Raw genomic sequence first — 22,836 nt, forward strand, 5'->3', positions numbered from 1 at the left:
AAACTTCAAGTGACTTACAAGCCTTTATCGTGCTCTTTGTACGACATGAATGCGTTGAGCCAAGTTGTAATTTTACACCACTGCTGAAAGTCAAACTAAATTTCAGCTGAAGTCATTTTACTAGTGGTGGAAACAGCAGCGGTGTCCCCCCTGTCTACTCATGTAAACATCACAACACTGAGATTGGAGTTGGCTGGTAACATTGGCATATATGCTGGATTAAAATATTTGAGAAAACAAAACATATTATGTCCAAAGTGTGAATTAGGCCAAGACGCACTCCTGTGTCTCTCCCTATATTCAAATATTCAACATGCTACAATCAAAATAATCCAGTGGGGAATAGAGGCCAGGCTGACATCTATAGTTATAGCCTATAGTGTGCCTTCTTTTTTGGGACTGCCTCCAGCCTCATCATGAAATCAGTTCAAAACACTGTAAAATCCTGGCCACCACCAGTGAAGCTTTATTACATGATTAATTTAGCAAAAGACAAGGGGAAACAACATAATGCTTTTTACAAAATTGATACTGACATTTCACTTCAAAAGCTGAAAAAAATGAATCTATAAATTATAATGTTTATTTAAAACAATCACAAACCAAAACATTGTGTAGCTTTTTAATGACTTTACTCTGGAACAGCAATTATTATATTGCAAAACTCATTATAAGAATTATTAATTATAACAAGAGAGAGAGAGAGAAAGTTATCCTTGCTCAGTCAAAAAAAGTTACAAATATCATTTAATAACTTAACTTTCGTCATTTAATGAATGGCATTGCTTCCTGCATCTCAGCTGACAGTCAGAGTCTGTGTGTTAATGAATTGCTTGGAAAGCATCAGAAGACAGACTTAATTACAGAGCCCACACTTCTTGCATTATGATGGCATATATCCCCAGCTGAATACAATTCAGCAGCTAGATAAACAAATTTCATGGCAAGCCTTTATGGCTCTACTTTCTGGCCAACCATTGATACCGATGTTTATTCGCAGGGCTTGCGTGAAGCATAGCGGGCATGAAAATGTGGCATTAAAAGTAAAATCCTTAATTTTCATCTCATTAAAAAACAAAAAGTGAGCAGAATGCAAATACACAAGCATGTGCATGTACAATACTTACAAGTATTCCTTGCAATTATGTGGTTAAGTGAAGGAATATGAAAAGTGGTGTGATGGTGTGCACTGTATGGGGTAACTATAGTTTAAATAGCTGGTTTCTACTATCAATGAGCAACAAAATGCTTAGTTACCACACTTCACAAGGCAAGTTATGGCTTCTGGCCTCATTTGAAACCTCAAAAAACCTAAAAATGCCAAAGGTAATTTTCAGATACTCAGCGCCACGTGTAACATATCATTTTGGTTCTGTGGAGATTTCTTTCTGCTGCCTCACCCTGGCCAAATAACCGGGGCATTGTGCGTTACAAATGTCTGTTTTTGCTTGTTTGCAGCGGCAATCCTTTGTGCACAGCGTGAGGGGCCAAACACACATTAACACACACACACAACAAGGTGCTTCCTTCCCATTTTGTGTGTGTATGTGTGTGTAACACTGTGAACGCTGGCATCACAGTGCCCACGCCCTGGGGCCCCGCCATGCCTTCTTACACCTCTCATTTTCAGTCTGGGGACTTCAGCCTTTGTGCAAATATCCGTTTTTGTCTCAAATAACACAACGAGTTTGTGGACAGCTGTACTTTTCACAAATCCTATAAAATTAAAGGGGAAGAGAAAAAAAATCCAGAGGAAGGATGCAGGCCTGTGTTTGTTTTTGACTTAAGGTCCCAAGATGTATATTTTTCCTCTTCTTCTTCTTCTTCTTCATCTCCTGATGAGCATGCAATTGTTTATGGCCATGCATTTATGTGAATGTAAAGGAAACCAGACAAATAGTGCTTCTTTAAAGTAGAAAACACACAGGCGGAAATCATTTAATAACATGTTTGTTTCACCCCTAATCCTTAAGTGTTCTTTAAAGAAAAAAAAATGCTCACACTGTAGTGAAACATGTAATTGCTACCTTGCCAGCTCACAAAGGTATACCCAGGTTGTTGGCTTGATAGAAGTAGCCTGGTCAATTAAAATAATTATAGTATTTCTGTGATAACTGCAAGGTCTGGGTATTTTAGAACATTTAAGGATTTGCAGTTGCATATAATTGGAGCTGTGAAGTCCACCTCCTGCTTTTCTTATAAAGCGACTGATTATATAGAAGAAGCACGCAGTCATTTGGAGAGGGTTAGCTTTAATGCAGTGTTTTGTAAGCTGCAGGTCAGAACCAAATCTGGACGACATGTGGTGGTCCCTATGAGTCATGTGGGTGACTTTTAGGATAACTCATATTTTAACTGTTTAGCACACTCAACATCGACTAAAATACAACAAACAAAAGGTCACGTACAAACATGGTATTGTTTGTGTTAGTGATCATAGACCAATCCGACTTGCTTAGCCACAGCTTTTGGTTTCACATTCCACAACAACCAATACAAGCCTACAGTGGTCCCATCACAAGCAAGCCCAGTCCAAGGCCTGGCTCAGTTGCTGAGCTATTAGCGCCAGTGGCAAGCCAACCATAACACTAGCCATAGTTGGAGCGATAGCCCCATTTCAGTGTGGGGTCAGCAACTCAGCCATATTGTTAAGATGATTGTTCTGCCAGCCTTCTGTCATGGCTGATGTGGCTGGAGCGCTTGGCTTGGTAGAGGCTGCCTGGCTCTTTGCTGCCTGGAAAGAGGCTTTGCTGTAGGCAGCTCCGAGGCTTTAAAACCCTTATTGTCTATCTTTCCCCCGGCTAACCCCTTTTTTCTCCCTCTGCTCCCTCCTTCAGATGGTCTGGAGTCAGAAGGGAGGCAGAGAGGGAAAGAAGGAGGGAAGGAGCCAAGTATATTCGAGGGCCTGGTCCAATGTATCATGATCAGCATAGGCTTTCACAGCAGCCATTGCCTACGTCCCGCAGCATTGTTCAGCCCCTTTCTCCCTGGCAGCACTTTCGTTTGAACAGAATTTTGACACTGCAGTGGGGAATTCTGCAGATTAAAGGGGACATATTTGGTACACTTCCTTCTTGGCACTTTGTAACAAAGGGGGAAGGTGCAAATTTTTAATCAAGGGAAGTAGGAATGGGCATGTTATTTGACTACCCCTTTTTCTAAACCGTATTTATCCCAAAATATTTAACTCTAAACCCAACAATCCATTTATCACTATTTATCTTTATTTTTAAACATTTGAATATGTTTCTTTTTTAAAAGGTTTTTCTGTTTTATTGCTCTCTTACTAATGAATCATACCATTCAGCTGCTGAGCTTCTCTTCCCATAAGACAATTAAGGACAGAATGACACCATTAGCTTAGTAAGAGCAGCAGGACTCTGTAGGAGCAGCTTGTTTCATCATATCATCTGTGTAACGTGCATTGTTCGACTTTCCCTCCTCTCTCTCTCTCTCTCTTTACACCCTGTCCTTGCCCTCTATACAAAAACACACATACACTTTCCTCTCCATCAGAGCAGCATTGTCATCCAGGTGTAGTTAACCCTTTCACACGCCTCACAGATTGAACACACTCCTGATACTTCCTCTTTGTGCTCAATGGAGCAGCCAGGCTGGCAACCAGACTCAAAACGGTTTTGATTGCCCAAATATTTGTGTGCCACCGTGTGTGTGTGTGTGTGTGTGCATGTGTGTATGTGCACGTGTCTGTATTATGTGTGTGCAAAAAGCTGGGATTCTTGGAGAGAGTGATTCATTTAGGGGGCCCTCTCCTCTCCTCAGCTGCTCCCTGCCTTTCTCAGTAATTAGCCTAGTGTGGCAGCCACCTCTCGCTGCTCAGTCTGGGAGAGACACTTGACACGGCAGACATCAGAGAGATTTTTCAGGAGGCTCTCCCGGCGCCCCAACAGCTCTTAATTAACCACTTAGGTATCCCCACTCGTTCCCCCGGACGGCACTTTCCAAATGGTAAGGAGGTTCTGTGCCACGGATCTAAACACCGGGGGAAGCGTGCTATCAAAAGATCTGGGTAAATGAAGGCTTGTGTAAATTATTTTTAATGATTCCCTCCTGGCACATCATTATGTTTGTAGTTACACACAGGCACTTCTGAGACGGCTCATCTTCGCTAAGGTCATCAGCAGGACCAACTGTAACTAGCTGCTAGTCTGTAAATGGCTTATTAATTAGTACTGTGGTTTTACATAGCTGTGAGCTCTGATATATAGTGCAGGGATCGTAATTGTGGAGAATCAAAAATGATGATGATGATGATGACGATAACCAATCTCCGGGCTATTTATGCAAATTACCCTCTCATATTAGAAAATCATTACCTATCCAAACACTGCAACACTCAGCCTGTGTGTGAATTACAATGATGGATTTTATGATAATTGCGATTTAATTTTCTCCCTCTCCCCAGCTCTCCTTTTGTCTGTCTAGAGTTTGAAAATAATTCAGTCATTGTGAGTGCTATTAATTCTGTATTAGTTAAAGCTGAGTGGACAGGTTTATTCAATTTCCTCTGAATTTAGATTTGTAAGTGATCCTTTTTTTTTTTTTTTTTTTTACAAAATATGACATCCCGGTTTTTTATAGATACAATTCAGGAATATTAAAACATTATGTCACTGTGAACACATGTTTGCTAAAAGCTGCTTCATTCGTATAAATAACAACATACAAAATGTATAATAACACATTTTTAATTAAGCAAAATTGCAATAGTATTCAATGTTGAAGAACAATGCAAGACCAACAGCACAAAAAAACAGTGAGTGATCAACAAGTTCTGTAAGCCAGCAATTAATTTTTAGGAAATTTCAGCCTTCCTGTCTAGATACTGGAAGGGTTGAATTTAATTATCTGCCAAGCTCTGCTCTAACAAGTGCTTTGTAGTTCAGCATTCAAATCTCACTGGAAGTCTTCAGAGAGGCAAAGCCAACTTTGCATTCATGAGGGGAGCAAATACTACAGCAGCCCTCCATAACCTTGATGAAATGTGCATTTCACCTTAGGCTATGAGAGCAGAACATAAAAAACCCCAAATCATTACATTGAGACAGGTTCCCTCCCCGACAACTCTGAAACAGCACCACGGCACATCAAAAAAAAAAAAAAAGGTTGACTCTTTAGTATTTTTTTTTTATCTTTTTGTCTCTGGAAGTTTACACGGACAGGTCAAAGTGTATCATGGGAGAAACTAAAGAGTTCATGAAACATAAAATGAGGGTTGTGCTTTTTTACACATGCCATGAGCAAGGGGGGCGGGGGTCTCCCTGGGTCCATGTACAACTGCTTCACCCTGTATTCAGCCCAGCCCATGTTTCTCTGAGAGCCTTTTGGTATGCTGAGAGTATCCAAGCTGCAATCAACATCTGCTAATTTCTGTCTATTAACCGTATTGTCGTAACACACGATCATGATGTTTTGTTTGTACGGCTGAACTGAGACTTATGACCCTAATCCATCATCTGCTTGTCATATTTTTATGTGTTGTCTGTGCAGTTCCCTGCTGCCCAAAGCAAGCATATTACAAGGCCCTGTTTAAGTTATTGGCCAGCTGCTAGAGCCGTGCCCAGCTGAAGAGGTCATTGTATTTCTCCCTGTTTTTTTTTCTCTCTCTCTCTCTCTCTCTCGACTTCCCTCTCAGAATATCACACTGTAGCACAGTCAATGCCAAGCATAATACAAACCGTATGTCCTGTGAAGCTATCGTTTGCATCCACTGTGCCTGAATATTTTAGCAGGCCCCCTGCATCTTAACCCATTCACAAGGAAAGACAGTGAAGACATGTGAAGATCGTACCACAGTTATTTCACAGCCCCTGTCTTAATAGATCCATTATAAATTTATGAGCAACTGCTGACAAACTCGTATTTCAATATTATATCCTATCACCAGTAGATACAAAGAAGACACATGTTCAGATCAATAATTTGTGATTTAAGTTACGCAGCTGTTTAACTTTCAGCGCTCTGTAAAGATATTTTTATTATTATAATCCAGATGTTCTGCTTGTCATGATGCAATGTCACCTGCTCCATGGCAACAATGAGGAAACAACTCACTTACTAAGATATGGACAGTGAAAGAGTGGTTAATATTATAGATGTAGCAGGTTATTACATATGTTGTACAACAGTATTAGTTTAGAGATATAGAAATACCATATATTTTTGACTTTTTAAATACATATTCTGTATTCTCTTAATATGATGGTAAAGTACACCACTGCTATCATTTCCCAAAACAAAATCTTCAATGGTATATTTTACTCAACATAGCTGTGCGGTGAAATTGTGTAAAAAAAAAAAAAAAAAACCATGTGCTACCACGTGTGATAAATGTGTGGGGTTTCTGCCCATTGTAAGATGAACAGGCTTAGAGCCTTTCACCCATTATGAAATGAATGGGTTTAGAGTAAATGTCCTCTTGAGGACGGTCGGCGCATATCACCGCAGACTGGAGAGGCTTTCCTTCTCCCTGCTCGACACCGTGTTGATAGACACAGGCAGTATTTTTCCTTGTTAAGAAAGGGCCTTGTTTATTCTGCAGGTAACGATCCAAATCCAGCAGACATTTGCCCCACAGGAAGGGGTGCGCTCACTCAAGTTTGTCATTTCATTTCTACTGTGAAATCCATTAAGTCCACACACACACACACACACACACACACTGAGGGTCTCTTTTTCATGCTTATACAGTATTTGGTGTGTTTTGCTGTGACTAAGATCTTCCTCCCAGAACAAAAGTTTCCAAGAACTGAAATGCATTAAAAAAACCTCTTGATGTGTTAATCTAAAAAGTTGAATCAGCTAACATGTTCACACTGCCTTGTTTTCACCACTGTACATTACACCGGAGACACATATGAAACATGGAAGTGTGTGTTTATTAGAGACTGTTGATATGATATGTCTTTCTCTTCACAGCTTCTCTAGGTAGAAATGGGAGATTGTCACACATTCGCTCCCAGTTGGAGCATTAGCGTGTTTTGTTTGTTTTCTGTCTGTGTTTTCCTCTCTCTCCGGCAGATTTCTGGTCAGCCATGTGAAATTAATCTGAGGGAAAATAAACAGCGGAGCCCCCGACAACTAATACAGTTAATTGTCTTAGTGCTTTTCTGGCTGGCCGCTCGCTAACAGCTGGTCGTACTGGCTCATGGCACCACTTCAGCCAGCCTTTGAGATAATAACTTTTGCATCTGCCAAAGAAGTGGCTGTTACTGCCCACAGAATTTACAACTCACAAGTGGAAACACAGACTCCGACAGAATTTTCTATGCACGGGTCTTTGAATTTTATTAATGTAATGCAAACACAGTCCTTCCAACACATTAAATTGTTGATGTTATGCGAATACACTCTGGAATTGCAGATCCTCATTAACATTATTTGCATGTTAATCTGCATCTTTTTAATTAGTGATATTATTTATGCACATAATTTTCGCCCGGTGATGCCAAGTCGCAGGCACATTAATTAATCTACAGAGATGCCAAACTGTTTTTCCTCCACTTTTATTTGTTTACACCGTGTTCTGGATTCAGGGGGAAGTTGGAAGGGAGAAAAAAAAAGCAAAAATGCCTAAAGATTAATAAAAGTAGAAAGACAAGATAAACTAAAAGTCCTTTTTGTTTTCATAATTCATATTGTAATATTAGCCAAATGTCACGTGTGTGTGTGTGTTTTCTCTTCCCTCTTCCTCTCCTCTTCCCTCAGAGATCGGTTATTCAGTTACACTACCTTGATGTATTATTAAAATCCATAATGGACTCCTGAGGCTTCTCTTGCTTCTCTTCTTCATTTACAGAATATAGTCGGTGTTATTCTAATATCCCTACAACACTGTCATGCATAGGCAATGAGCCCCCAGCCCCAACCCCACCACCTAACCGGAAGGCCTCTGGAGATCATCCACCTCTACACACAGCCACCAGATAAACACTCCAGAACAGTTCACACAAAAGTCCTAAGATGAGACCTCAGTCATGATGCTTTATGCAAAGCAGAGGCAACGGCAGCCATTGTTCTTACTGCTGTTTTACTACAGTTTCATCTATCAGAGAATCACAATTTAGCTGAAACATGACACATTTTCTAGACATGTAACTAGAGGACAACTCTGATGTCTAATAGAAGATTGATACAATTATTATGATATCACATAAAAACAGACGTAGAGTGTGATGCAATGGGCTGCAAACAGGAGAGTTGGGTTGTACCAAAGTTACAAGGCAAGTACAGAAAGAGCAACATGCTACAATGTAGCTAATCTGTAATGTTAAGCAGGCCAATGTATACATGAATAAACACAGTTTGTAGGTGCATCAGGAAGGTTCGACTGAGGAACAGGAAAACGGGTTTAACAGTCCATGAATTACAAGACGACAACAATACATTTAAAAGGTTAATTGAAGCTATGAGAGTTAAACTAGATCCTTCCTGCTGTTGTGAGAATGAGTGTAAAATCTTACAGTTGAGCTGGACTTTCTTTTTCCTTATACTAGCCAAAAAAAGGTTTATTGCTGACTGGAGAAATGTGTATTATAATATGTAACCTGTGTGTCCATGCTTAAACCTAACCTAACCAAAAAGAGAACACACTACACTCTATATGGACTAACTGCAGTTAATGCAATAATAAATAACAAAGAAAGCATTGTGTTACCTCTCAGTATTTTCCAGTTGAAATTTATTTCTATTAGAAAAAATGACTAATTAGGACTTGATGTTCTTAAGTGTTTCAGCATGGGAGTTGTGGTAAGCAGCTTTGTATACTGATATTGTAAAGGATATTAGTCAGATCCACTGCTGAACATAAACGCTCAATAGTAACACTAGGGTGCAATTACATAAAGCAGACCTCCAGTATTGTTGTTTTGTTAGGCTGTTATTGGAAACTATCCAAATAGTATCCGCCCAACCCTTAATAAACTGAAGCACATCCACGATTAATGAGACACCCAGCAGAGACAGTTCTATAAGGAGATCAAAGTGCTATCATCATTAAGCACACCAGTTTATACACACAGACTGCTTAAGCTTAACCATGTTAATACACTAACGGAGACTTAACCAGGGACACACGTTTATGGAGTTAAACTATAATTTATTTTTTGTTTTTTGACACCCTCAGTGTGTTGCCTTCACTTACTGACCTGCTAAAAAAGAACTTCCACAGTGGCTTTATCTGAGTTAGCTATCTGTCTAATGTTTGCCTGGAACAAAGGCTTATAGGTTGTATAGCTATCTGTGAGCTGAGATACTATAGCACGGGATGGTAAAAGACAATTTTCACAGTTGGATCAGTTTCACATTGACCACTAACTTATTTTTTCACGGCTTCAACGTTTAAAATATTGTGTTTTACTGTAGTTGCTGCAGTGTTAACAGGACTTTTTTATTGCCATGTACTACTGTATCAATGGTATAAGAATCATGAAAAAATGTTAACCTTTGTAAAGGCCTAATAAAATGACAAGTTTGGGTCTTAGCCATGAATAATGGCCCTGATCAAATCTCATCTGAGACCCTCAATTCGTAACAGCTCCTCATCTTGCCAGTGCACGCAGTTATTCTGTTATGATAATACCAGGCCTAAGCCCCCAACTTCAGAAGGCGACTTTTTTTTCTTTTTTTTTTGTATACCGCCACTTTCCAAAGACAATGAAGTTAGTGACAGCAGTGAAGCAAATCTTTCTGAGGGGGTTTTGTGTGGAATTTACAAGCTTACAATGCATTGCCAGTGGCCCAACTGATACTGCAGGTAATTTGGCATATCATGTCCAGGAACAAATTAAAAAAAAGACGGAGAGAAAGACAGAAATCTGGTGGGAAAAAGGCAGACTAAAATCTTGGCATTCCAGTGACCATTCACTTGAAACTGATAAGTCTGGAAAAAAAGCCCATTTTTCTTCCCCTCGTCTCCGCCCTGGAGAGGCTGATGAAAGTGCCTTTTGTTTCTCAAACGTCTGTCTGTTGTGTTAAATTGTGGAATAATTGATACGTGGTGAAGATGTCTCATACATACCTATGATCTGAACAAAGATCAAACATCATCACAGAAGTTGTTGGAATAAGCACGTGCAGGTGCATGACTCCCACACTGTAGTAATGCAACATATGTGTGAGGAAAAGCAAATTTGTTGCCTTCTCCCCTGTTGTCTATGTTGTAATTGCAGGACCCTGCTTTAACATTTTGTACTATTGTCAATTTCCTGTAAGTACTTGGTACATATTTGTCATCTCAGCATGATTTAGTACACCATCAAGCTTTAAAAGAAACTTATTTCAAGTGTAAATCAAAGCTATTGGAAACAGGCTACAAAGGAAGTGGAATTCCACAGACCTCAGTCTCAGAATGACACAAAAGACAAATTGTAATTATTGCAGACAATTATACGAGGAAGTGATATCTCCCCCTCCCTTTGAGCAGAGGAGGCCGGTTTAAGATTTCTGCAGCCAGTCTTGTTGCAGTGATTATGGCACTGCACATCAAGATGTCCCTTTGACCTCAGTGACAGACAGAAGAGTCTAACCCCCACATTATAACCTACAGACTTAATTTCCCATGTCAGGGGAGGACCCTAAATGGATTTTTAATCCTAAACTAACCATGCTGCACATTGCATATAGTGTTCAGGTGAAAAGTTCTTTCTACCACCCTATTATATTGGGGCAGGTTGGGTCTGTAACCTGAATCACTGGAAAAATAATGCGCTAAGCCCCTGGTACTGTATAGGCGTTACACCGCAACAATGTGTTTCTTTCTTTCTGTTGATGCCACGGACTCCTCTTTGATGCAGCTCTGAAATGACTGAGTGCCATAGGCTATTTTCTCCCTGTTCAGGCAACTCAATAGCCAGTCTGTCTGGCCTGTTTGTTTTCGGCTAATTGCCTCAAGATCTAATAAGTTAGTGATGATGTACATCGAGTCACCCGTGACCCCTGCCAAAAGAAATATTATGTCGCACTACAACGTGCCCGGGCGAAGGAGTAGGGTCTCCCTTTGTCAGTCTGAATATCCCTATCCTCCCAAGTTTTCAAACGTCTGGGTCAGTACATGTTAAAGGAAGGTCACAGGAGCCAGTCATTATGATATTATGCAAAGCATTTAGGAGAAGAATTAGGGAACTCAAAAGCTGGGCGGGGACAACAATGTAGTCTGCTGTTCAGGAGATGCTGTAGAAGGAGAGCAGAGCTGTCATTGCAGGTATTATGACCAATGAGTGCTCTCAAATTTATTTCTGAAAGAGCCATATCTAATTCAAAAATCAGTGGCCCGAAACCACCGGTGAAGTTGCTTACATTCAGAGACAAAGTATTTATTTGAACCTAGTGGAAGAAATTGCTTCGTTTCAGTTGTTTGGACTTGAACTCATGAACTCAGCAGCAACATGTACAATGCTCAGAAGGTGCTATGAAACTAGAGAAATACTATAAGCCACACAAAACACACATTTAACTAAGGACAGAGGGGCTGTGGTTCAGACGCTTGTTTCTCTTAACCTGCCCAGTCAACCGTTACAGCCCTTTAGTCAGTTGGGCTCGGCTCGGCATCAGTCAGGTCAGTTTGTGGCTTCTCTTTGCTTGAATGATTAGTAAAATACTAGAATCTGTAGGTGATCCAAATGCCTTTATGGTGCCTGTTAGCTACCTAATACTACCTAATGGCTGTCTAACAGAAGCTCATCACTTTAGAGGAACATGTGAGAAAATAAAACACACAATCTATAAAGAGTAATGATGTTAGATATGCATACTGGATCTGCAGTAAATCAGTGTTTTTCATTTTACAGATTTACAGTTTTGCAGACTTTGTTAGCTATTGTTTCCAAAAGAGGGGGGAAAAAAATCATACATGCAAAAATGCTGCCATAGTTGGTGCATTGACCATGCGTAGCTCATGCATTTTGATTGCATATATTTCTGTGGGGGTATTTATTTATTATTTTTTTTCCCTGGCAAAGTATCTATGATACCCCACCTCCTCCTCTTTTATTTTCTGAACGACAGACAGCAGTCCAAGCCAAAAAGCCATTTCACCTGCATTAATACACAATGAATAATTTATAAATCCCAATTATTTGGTATCATTTATGCAAAGAGTGTCACACGAGGCATACATAAAGCATTAAGGATGGTTAACCCATAAAGGAATGGGAGACTAGGAGAAGAGTGGAAGGTCACACCTGAAAGTCAGGTCGCTTTTCACTGGCTCTGTTCGTAGTATTTTGCATTGTGCAAACTAGCTCATTGACCTGCACATATCATTTGTTCAAAATAAATGATACGGTATGTGTACAAATTCACATCGAAATTATTTCTGCAAATTGTGCCTGTGTGTGTGTGATATGTCTGATAAATTTACAGGGAATGATTATATATTGTTTACAGGAAAACAAAAGAGCACAAACAAGTGAGAATGAAGACAAAGGCTACAATAACAAGTCAAGCATCTTGTTTATAAAAATCTGCTTTCTATATACTATAACACCATAAACTCAAAATCACATTGCATTGCCGGACTAACAGTACTCGATGCTGCTGTGATCTTCTTATCTAAACAAATGCAATTATGGTTGGGTTAGCGGTGGTGCTTCCCAGGAGATGGACCGTCCCCCCTTGTCGCTGACTATCTCCCCCACTAATCCTGTCTTAGAAGGGTCTCTGTTAACAGGGATAAGGCATTGGCCTGGTATCCTAGGCTAGTAAGCTAAAGCTTATGTACAAAATGCTATTCAAGAGGCGCTGCCTGCAGCTATTGGAAATGCGTAGATGTCCATATCATTCAGCCAGCCTAAATACACAGGAATTGAGCTGTGGCTAAATCTCGGAGACTGACGTGGACATGTTCGCTGATAAGAAACAAGGCCCTGTGCGGGAGTCTTATTTGGAATCAAATTGATGCGTTATAGAGTCTGGAACATGGAGATCTGGTCTTTTCCAATGACAAATCCATAAACTCTCCAGTAAACATACCCCTACTGCTGAAATCCCCTCTGCCTTGCCCAGTGCTTTACTGTGCTACCAATCATCATGCTCATTCAGGCTATGGAAGCCACTGAGCTTACAGCAGTAATTCTGCAGTATGCCTACAACAGTTTGTGCTCAGTTTGTACTCAAGCCTTTGTCTTATTTTGTTTTTGCCTCAAACTTATATGTCAGCCACTTGTAGTCCTTATTGTGTGTTTCCCTCCATTGTGTGCAGTCTTAAAGAGTTTCCTGAAGGTTAAATCATTATGAAAGGTCACATTATTGACCCTAACCTGTTACGGCAAAGCAAAGTGCTTGACACCAAACCTCAGTCAATCTGCTCCCTCTGGTGTGAACAAAATACTTCTCAGTTTCACACATTTGGATGGATTAAGCTTTTAACACTTGGTGAAATCCAGCACTTATCCTACAAACACTTGTGAAGTGTATGTGACAGTGGATCTATATTAAGTGTGACTGGGCAAGCTCCACAAGACCGGAAAAGGCAGCACATCTGTTGTGTGGCGTGATAACTTTGAACAATTTGCTCACACACTCTGGTTTTCAATGACAAATGGCCAGTAAAAAGCCCAGTTTCATATTTTAACATAGGTTTCCTGCAAAAGTCCCAAGAGAGTTACATTAAGTAGAGTATATTACCAATATACTAATGCCTTTTTTCTAAAGTAATTCCATATTTGTCTGTATTGAATGTCATGTAAACTGATATATTGAATCCCTGTCCTATGGAAAGCAGTTCTAATGTACCACAACAATCAGGAGCAGCTTTGTATGTTTGTCGCTTACATTCCTGCATATTTTATCAAACGCTCAGAGCCGCATTAATATCACACTCCCTTTGATGAGAGATGCTGCACAAACACTAGTGATACAGAGCGATAGTATATGCATGTAACATGCTGGCTGCATTTGTAGATATGTGACCTTCATATTTGGTGTTTCAGAAGGGTTAGTAAATAATAACACCAAGAATTAATGGATTTCTTATGCTCCTCAGTCTCACTGCTGCAGTCACCTGATGCAACAGTACATGCAACCTTGCCCCCAAGGAAATGAGACAAGTCTGTCAATCACGAAGAGCTTCCTGCTGTTAGGTCTAGATGCATATAGTGCACACACATGCAAACACATTTAAATGCATATATCCCCCATGTTACACAACCAGTTTGGTTTAATGAAAATCCTTAAAATGTGTCTAATATGATTGCAAGTGACCATCAGTTCTTTTACTGTGATTTAGATCATACGTTCTGCAGCTCACAGCCTTGCCCTGATTGTTATTGGTTTCACTGGTAATTTACAAATAGACAACTACTTACTGCTACACTGTTTGGCCACAGATCTCTTTTGCTAATGAATACATGCTTGTAGATAATCTTATTGTATAATGTTGCAGTTCAGTGGTATAATGGCCAGGATCAGTATTTAATAGCGAGTGTAGGATAATGTACAATCAGTAGCCATTCAAAGGAACATTGTTTAGGTTTGTAGCTCCATATGTAGAGTAGGTTGTGTATTCTTTTAGCTCTGATCCAAATGTAAATCCAGATGTTTCAGTGTCACAATGCTACTGATGCCTATAACTCCTTTTTCAGGAAGACAGTTATTCCTTTACTTTGGGGGGAACCAATATTATTTGTAACAAAACCACAGATAGATAGATAGATATTCATAGATCCAGAGATATTTGGGATCTCCCAATCCGATCATGTCATCAGAAATTGGGCCGATTATGTGATTTCAGACTTGATCGAAATCGGGATACATATGTATCAGGGTGTTTCCACGGATTCATCCAGCGTAATGTCAATTTCAAACTTGTTAGAAAAAAAATATAATGGACACCATGTCTAAACTTTAAAATGGAAAACCACAGAAACTAAATCACAGAACCACTTTTCCAGCACCCTCTCCAAGCATCCTTGCCACCAGCCCATACGTATAATCTCAATCTCATATGTTAGCCCATACAGTGTTTCCACTGGTTCTTCAAGACAGCCAGAGGTTCAGGAAGCCATCCACTGTAAGCATCTTAATTCATAGAGTCATTGAGGACCACAATTTGTCTCATGTTGGCCAACCGGTCCAGATTTGTGTGCCAGGCCAAAAGGCTTTATCCTTTGTATGGCCTCGTCACATCTCTCTCTCTCTGTCTCCCTCTTTCTCTGTGTCTCCATCTCTTGCTGTCTGTCCCCACTCTGCTGTAAGTGTATTCCACATCTGACTGAATTATTGCCTAGCTGTTAGACGTTTGGCTGCAGTTCCTATTTGTGCTACAAAAAGACATGAGATTTGCATTACACTCATTTCAGGCGCTTGCCAAAATATTTCACATTAGTTTCAGCTGGATGTGTGAATTATTGTTCAAATTTGATGAGCTTAGTAATGCAAATAAAGGTCACATCAGAATTTCCAGATGTGCTTGTGTCAGTGGACGTGAGCGCGTTTGGAAAACAAGGATACCATTCAAACGGCAATGTGTTATGATTCTGTCATACTAAACTCATCCGTCAAAGTGCATGTTTGCAACTGGCCACTGAGAAAGAGCAGATTTGAATTGGAAGAGCCTCTGTCAAATCACAGTGTATCCCTTGTGTTTACAATCCTTCCCCAAAAAAAAGGTCATTGATTTAAAAAAAAAAACGCAAAAACACTTGAACCTGCTCTGAGCGGGGCCTTTTTCTTTATCTCACCCCAGCATTCCAGCAGTGCTTGAGGGGTGTAGCAGGCAGCAAACTACCAAGCACAGAGAGACAGAGAGAGAGAGGAAGAGAGGGAGGCAGGCATAAAATCTGCATGCTGGAAGAAACAAGATGGACATAAAAGATGGACTAAATTGCAGAGAGGACTTTTCTTGTCAAAGGCTAATGGAAACATTTCCACACAACACAGAGAGGGGAACGGAGGCTCCATTATCACAGCCGAGCAGACGGAGCTGGCAGCCATTCCAGAGAAGCGCTGAGATGTGCACAGTGGCCCCGGCTTAGCGCCCTCAGCCAGCCCCTCAGGCCTCTACCTGAATAATCTGTGTCAACAGGTTCCAAAATGCCCAGAAGAATCACATAAACAGACAGAGAAAAACACTTACTAAATAATTGTTCTTATGTTTTGTTTTTGTGCCCCCCCCCCTTTTTGTCTTCACTTAAACCTCTAATTAAGTCACCGCAGCCCCCCCAAAAAGCCCTAAGATTTTTGTAGTACCTTGTGTATCGAAGGCTTATGTGTTGTTTGCCAGAGGGGACCAAGAGATACCTTCCATTCATTTCCTTTGATTTCAGATCTCACCTCATATCACCCAAGATATGGAAAGAACTTGAAGCAAAAATAAATGATAATGTTACAAAACACATGTTATTTTCCTGGTGCTGGAATCAATTTCAAAAGCATTATAAGATAAGCTATACATGTTAAGTTCCATTTTGTTTGTTTTATCAAATTAAAATGAACTCTTTACCCAAGAGTTTCTTCCTCGTGTTTATTCTCCAACGCACAACTATGTCTCATGAGGCCCATGGGAGATTGATTCGGTGGTAGCATTTTTCACTGACAATTCCTCAAGGCAAGGGTTGCATTTGCGTGCTCTCTGACACCCAACATGCCCCGAGGACAGTACCAAGCCACACAGTCTGTTAGGGCCAAATCTGGATTTGTCGTTTTCCTGATAAGTAAACAGGAAAAAAAAAAAAGTGGAGATAAAAACAGACGATGAAGGACAGGATGACTTTTCAAATCTCTGGCTGCCATTTCATGATGTCAGGAATCACCACAGCATCACTGAAGCAGCGACTGAATTTGAGGGAGTCTAATAAAACAAAACAAAAAAACAGCAGACTATATGGGACTCCATAATCAAAAACAATCTGCATGCAAAATGGTAAACAACCAAGTTGAATAAGAGAGATGGGGAAGAAGCCAATCTGATGACTTGTTCATCTCATCTGCCTGTCTTCCACTCCAAATCATCCATTTATAATAAGCCTAGCTGATAAATGTTTTAATAAAATTATTGCATAATTCATTTTTGGCAGGCCTAGTTTTAATTGACTTATCGCAGAATTGTACTGAAGATCAAAAGCTTGATTAAAGCAATGTATATATTAGTGCCCCGTGGTTTCCCCCTAACACTATGTTTCAAAAAACATGAGAGAAGTGCGCTGTAAAAAATGTGATCAATTATTCACCAAGGTAATCAATTAAGTGATTGATTAGTGGATTGTTTTTGACAATGTTGAGGTCAGAAATACTTAATGTAAAGTGATGATACACAGCAGCAGCTGAAGGCCCACAAGGTTGCAATACAACGTCACAGCTCGTATTGGAGTGGCTCATTATTTGTCCTCTAAAAATGTAATTCTTTAAGGAAGCAGCAATGTTGACAGATAAGACAAGCGTTCACACATCACAGCTATTTGACACCTAATTACAGAGCTCTTAATAAGAGGTTCTCTGTGTGTGTGCCCCGAGTTCACACTGTCTCACAGCTATAATTATCTCGTCTCGGTATTTGACAGTGTTTTGTTTAACCTAGATACAAAAGGGGATTCTGCATGTCTTCCACCAGCTTACATATGAACTGTTAGCTTTCCTGATTAATTTTACAAAAGACGTGACATTACAGCATAGGTTGAGGTTTAACAGCTTTTGTCTATGTCTAACATGACCCTTGACCCCCCCGGGCCCAACTGGAATTGGTCAGAAGTGTTTGTATAGCTAAGTGCTACAGTGTATGGATGGTGAAGCGACATGTTTACCAAAATAATACATAAAAACACACAGGAGCTTAAGTTTGGCTTTAAAAATGAGAGTAAACGGGTATTTGACACTGAATGTTTTAAAAATGTGCACAGACCACAGCTACAACAACAAGAATGTGCGTTTCCAGGAGAAATTGCAGCATGATTGTTGAAACCATTTGCAGCCTGCTTGTATACCACAGCAACATGAAAACAGAAAAGTGATCATGAAGGAATGTGAGTATTATAGTGTGATAAAGCCAAAAATTATGATAATGCATATATAGGCTATATTCAAAATAAAAGCTTTGGAACCATGTTTCTAGCTGTAAAAGTGTTACTGGATTATGAACACTGATGACATATCTCATCACAACATGGAAACAATACAGCAGCAAAAGTACGAGTAAAAGAATAAGGAGATAGGTTGTGGGTGCTGGGGGTACATGCATGGAGTCCCACTAACATCGCAAGCTGTTTTGTTTCCATCTGCAGCCAGATTTTGCTTAAAAAACTTCTGATTAAGTTTAGGCATTGAAAACATGGCAAAGGTGAAGATAATCTTAAAACACACAGAATCCTACTGTTACACATTTAAACTAATTTTCGGCAATCATTCTGATGAGTCCCCGCCCCCCTTCACACGTAGAGATGTGGCTGGAGAAAATATTGACCTTGTTGCGCTGCCTGGTGAAGACAGGCTGAACAGGTATATCACACTGCTGTTCAGCTGGGAAAGGCGGGGCTGTTTAAATTAGGTAGCTTAAGAATTCTTACCCGGGGATCAATAAAAACTTACTACTACTTACTGTAGCAATATATCATTGTTTATTTGTTGATTATATTAGACATTATACTAAAACAGTACTTTATGACTGTAACTATAGTTTGTATTTGATGAGTTTTAGTCGACATAGCTGTATATGTCATATACAGAATGACACATCAAAGTGTGAGTTCCAGCTTCAAAGAGCAGCGACAGCACCGCTCTGTGTCACTGTTTAAGAAGCTATTATATAACTTGTGTTTATCGTTGAGTGATAGCATTTATGTTAAACATAGTTACAAGCGTATCAGATCAGAGCTCTCACTCCTGGCTTATTCTGACACTCCCTGCATATCTTTCATAAATATTAGACAGAGGTCATTGCAGAGCGATTCTACTGCAGCTGAGAAAGTTTATGTGACGATAACAACACATGTGCTGCGATAAATTCAAAATAGAATGTTTAACTACTATTTTGTTTTAACAGCAGCTCTACCTGACATTAAAAGGAAGAAGCGAACATGTTTGCTTTCCTCCTGTGGTCACAAATCCTGATATGTTTGCAGCGCTGTACTGTAAGTTACAAGGCGTGCTTAATTTGACACAAATGTGTTCTGAAAAGTGGGTTAGTGAGGAGAGAGTGAAATTTCCTGCTTTGTCACTTGGTGCTACAGTGGTAATTACCATGTAATGAAGCTAATATTTTCTGGAATTTACAACCTTGTATCGGTGGCAATGGTCTTTATTTTCATTGTCTTCTCTTTGTCCTTGCACATTGTATTTAAACTTCATATTCTTTTATTCTCCCAAAGCAAAAAAGGAACCATATATAAGGGTTATTAATTTACTACCTCTTCTCTCCTCTTTTTTAAGCCCTTATGTAGCTAAATCAGCAGTACAATCTTATTGACAGATGCCATATACTCAACAAAAAGGGTAGACAATAAAAAATATTTATTATATTTACATTTGCATATGAGACTTTTTCCACTTTAACTCACTCCCATCACTCTCCTTCTCTCTTTACTCATGTACCTCAGAGGTAAAATGAGAGTGTGAACCTTTAGCTCCAACCATAAACTAACCAGTGCCAAGGAAATTGAGAGTAGCAACCGCAGCAACAACAAACAAACATGACTCAGCCCACAGCGCTTACTGGGTACAAACACACACACCTACACATACATGGAGACGCAATCACAAAATCAAATGATCATGAAAGTAGACGACACGTCTCTTTTTTGCTATTGTCCCATGCACTATTTTTCCTCATCTTGGCTTAAATGCGTGCTTTTTTACAGTTCATTCTTTGGCTCTTGGAGTCAGAGGAACGAAGCTTTAGTCAGCAGGTCTCGACAAACCAGATTCGAACATCCACTTTGGGTGGAGAACTCACATGCACATGCATCACATCGCAGACTCTTACACACACACATTTACAGAGAGAGTCTCTGGGTGTATTGTTCTGACCTCGGGCCATCCTTCTTACACTGTTACTGACCTTTTAGAGCTGGAAGAGAAAAAAAAACAGCCTGAATCGTTCACAAACCAACCTGCATATAGTTGGACATAAATGAACACACACCTTCCATGCACCACTTTATAAATACAGTCGCACACCCTCACACACACACATGCGCACACACAGGCTAAAAGGCTGCTGCCGGGTACAAGAGGTCAGCTGGGGTGAAATCAATGGCTGTAAAACCAAAGGTGATAAATTATTGGGGGGGGGGGCTCAGACAAACGGCGAGGCAGTGAAAAACTTTGTATCCATCTCCTCTGTGCTCCACCCTTTTGTTTTGTTTTTTTATCATAGATCTTGATACAGTTTAATTTGTGCGTGGAACTGGAGTTGCTGCAAGATAGCGAAGCGTATGTTAAGTGGAGCGGCAAATTCCATCCGAACTTTAATAGGTTGTTTTGTTTCTCCTGTGATTTTTATACAATAGATGATTTACTGTATGCATGGTGTGTTTTTATGCCAGCTGTTGTTATTGTTTAAAATGCAATTATGATGATAATCTGTAATCAATTTTGTGGTATTTAAGTACCTTCAGCACTGCAGCTGTACTTGTGTGTGTGTGCATATGTATCAGCCATGAGTGAGCTGAGGTCAGGTAGTGATCCTATAATAAATACAGAAGTGTGGCCGTCTCTCTTCGTGTCTTCCTCTTTTTTATTTTCTTTTTCACAGTTGCTTAATTTTTTCCTTCATTCTTTTTTTTTTTCTCGGCAGCACAGAAAAAAAAAGAAAAACAGCCCTGCCATCTATGTGTCTCTCTTTTCCCCAGCAGATAACTAACTGGCTTTCTCACTCAAACAAACTGCTTGATAATGGAATCATCTCTATTCAATTAGTGGTCTAACAGTCTCCCATCTCAGCAGCCCAAGACACACACAGACACACAGACAGACACACACACACACACTGCAGCCCTCTCTCTCTCAGCTTTAATGCAGCCAGACACCAGTAATGTTGATGATGGCAGTAGATGCTGTTTTCTCCTCTTTCCCTTCCTCTTATTCTCTCTTTGTCATTAATCAGCGGTGAAGGAGAGAGAGGGAGAACGGGAGCAGGAAAAAGAGAAGGGAGAGGGAGAGAGAGCTGTGAGAGTTTGGTCGGTCGGCCGCACCAGAGTGAGTAATTAACTGGCATTAACTCATTAAACTGTCCCAGATGTGGCCATGAATATGTGAGAGGTGGGGAGACACTGAGAAGGAAAGAAAAAAGAGAGAGGAAGTAAAATGTGAGTTGTGGAGTGTTCTGTGTCCTCAACAAATCCTAACATACATAAACAACCCAAAACACAAATCGCAGTTCCTTTAGTGGCCACTTGAGGCCGACTCCAAAACCTCCAAAACCTCCAAAACCTGCATCTTTTATCACCCTGCTGACTTGAATAAAAGACAACCCAGGCGGTTACAGTAGCTGATTACAGAGCTGCTGTATGAAGCAGACCTTTTGGATTTTTGGGAATGGTTATTTGCATTTCTTCCAGTTTGAAGTTTCCAGCTGAGTCAGACTCATGTGTTTATACTGAGCTCCGTCCTGATAACTTGTGGCTCTGAGATTAGTGTGAATAACTCACTGGTTTGATTACATTGTATATGTTGCCGGCAAGAAAAAAGAAACCACAATTCTTACATCATACCTCTACCACATCACACCACCTGACTTTCTTTATGTGTTGGTGTATTCTCCCTGTCATTAGCATATGTCGATCCCTCTGGGGCAAATATTTGAACTTTTGTGGTGTAATTGATTTCTCTTGCTGGAGTCTTACAAAAGCATAGAAAGTGCACACAGAGTATAGCACGATAAGATAAGAAGGTTCATGTGGGTTTTTGTTTTGTTTGTTTGGTTGTCCTTGCTCTTGTTTTACACTGTGAAGTAATAATAAAATATGCGCTATTCATTTCAACAGACTAGAAATACAGCACTTACATGCCTCTTTGGCTCTGTCAGCTATGCTATGTGTAAGACTGATTGAATTGAAATGACTTACATTAACATTACAAATCTAACAACTGGTTGTTAAGCAAGGTAAAATATGTAAAACATGTGCTGGTGTAGGCGAAGGAACACCTTTGAAATGTGAGATGGCTGCTTGATAAATTGTCTTTCACAGTAATTGCTTGGGAGTTTGTTTTCTTCACTAACAAAGTTTTTTTTTTCTTTTGTTGAAAGTGGTGGGGTTTTTTTTGGATGCTATTTGTTATTTATGCATTGTTTATTTCTTTTAGGCTTACAATTAGCTGTATGTTGAAGAAGTGCCAAAAGCACCCCCTGGTATTTAGTGAATAGAACTGTCAGAACTAAAAATAAAGTAAGTAAAAAAAACAAAATAATAACCTGTGTTATAACCTTAATGATAAAAAAATCCAACTATTAAAGTTTTAAATGACAGTTAAAGTCACTTTAAGTCAGCAATACCTTATGAAGAGTATGAATTGCCTCACATAGTTGAAACTAGTATCTGCAACAAATAAATACAATTTAACAAAAAACTAAACAAAACAAAACAAAAAACACATGATTCATTTTGCTGTATGAGATCTGCCCCACAACTTCATTTGCATTTATCCAGTGTCAGGCATTGAGAGAGAGAGAGAGAGAGAGAGAGGAGTGTTCATCTGAAATGATGCATTGCTGACACACTGTGAGTGATAAAAGTAATCACTCTAGATGCCATCTTTGGAGTCAGTGTGTGTGTGTGTATATGAGTGTGTGTATGCATTCATGCATGCAAGGCACATGCAGGGTACAATGCAGGGACTAAGTGTGTGAGCTTTTGTTGCTGCATGTTTGTTATGTGTGTGTGCAGTTTT

Source organism: Parambassis ranga, chromosome 16 (assembly GCF_900634625.1).
Source record: "Parambassis ranga chromosome 16, fParRan2.1, whole genome shotgun sequence".
Lineage (NCBI taxonomy): Eukaryota > Metazoa > Chordata > Actinopteri > Ambassidae > Parambassis > Parambassis ranga.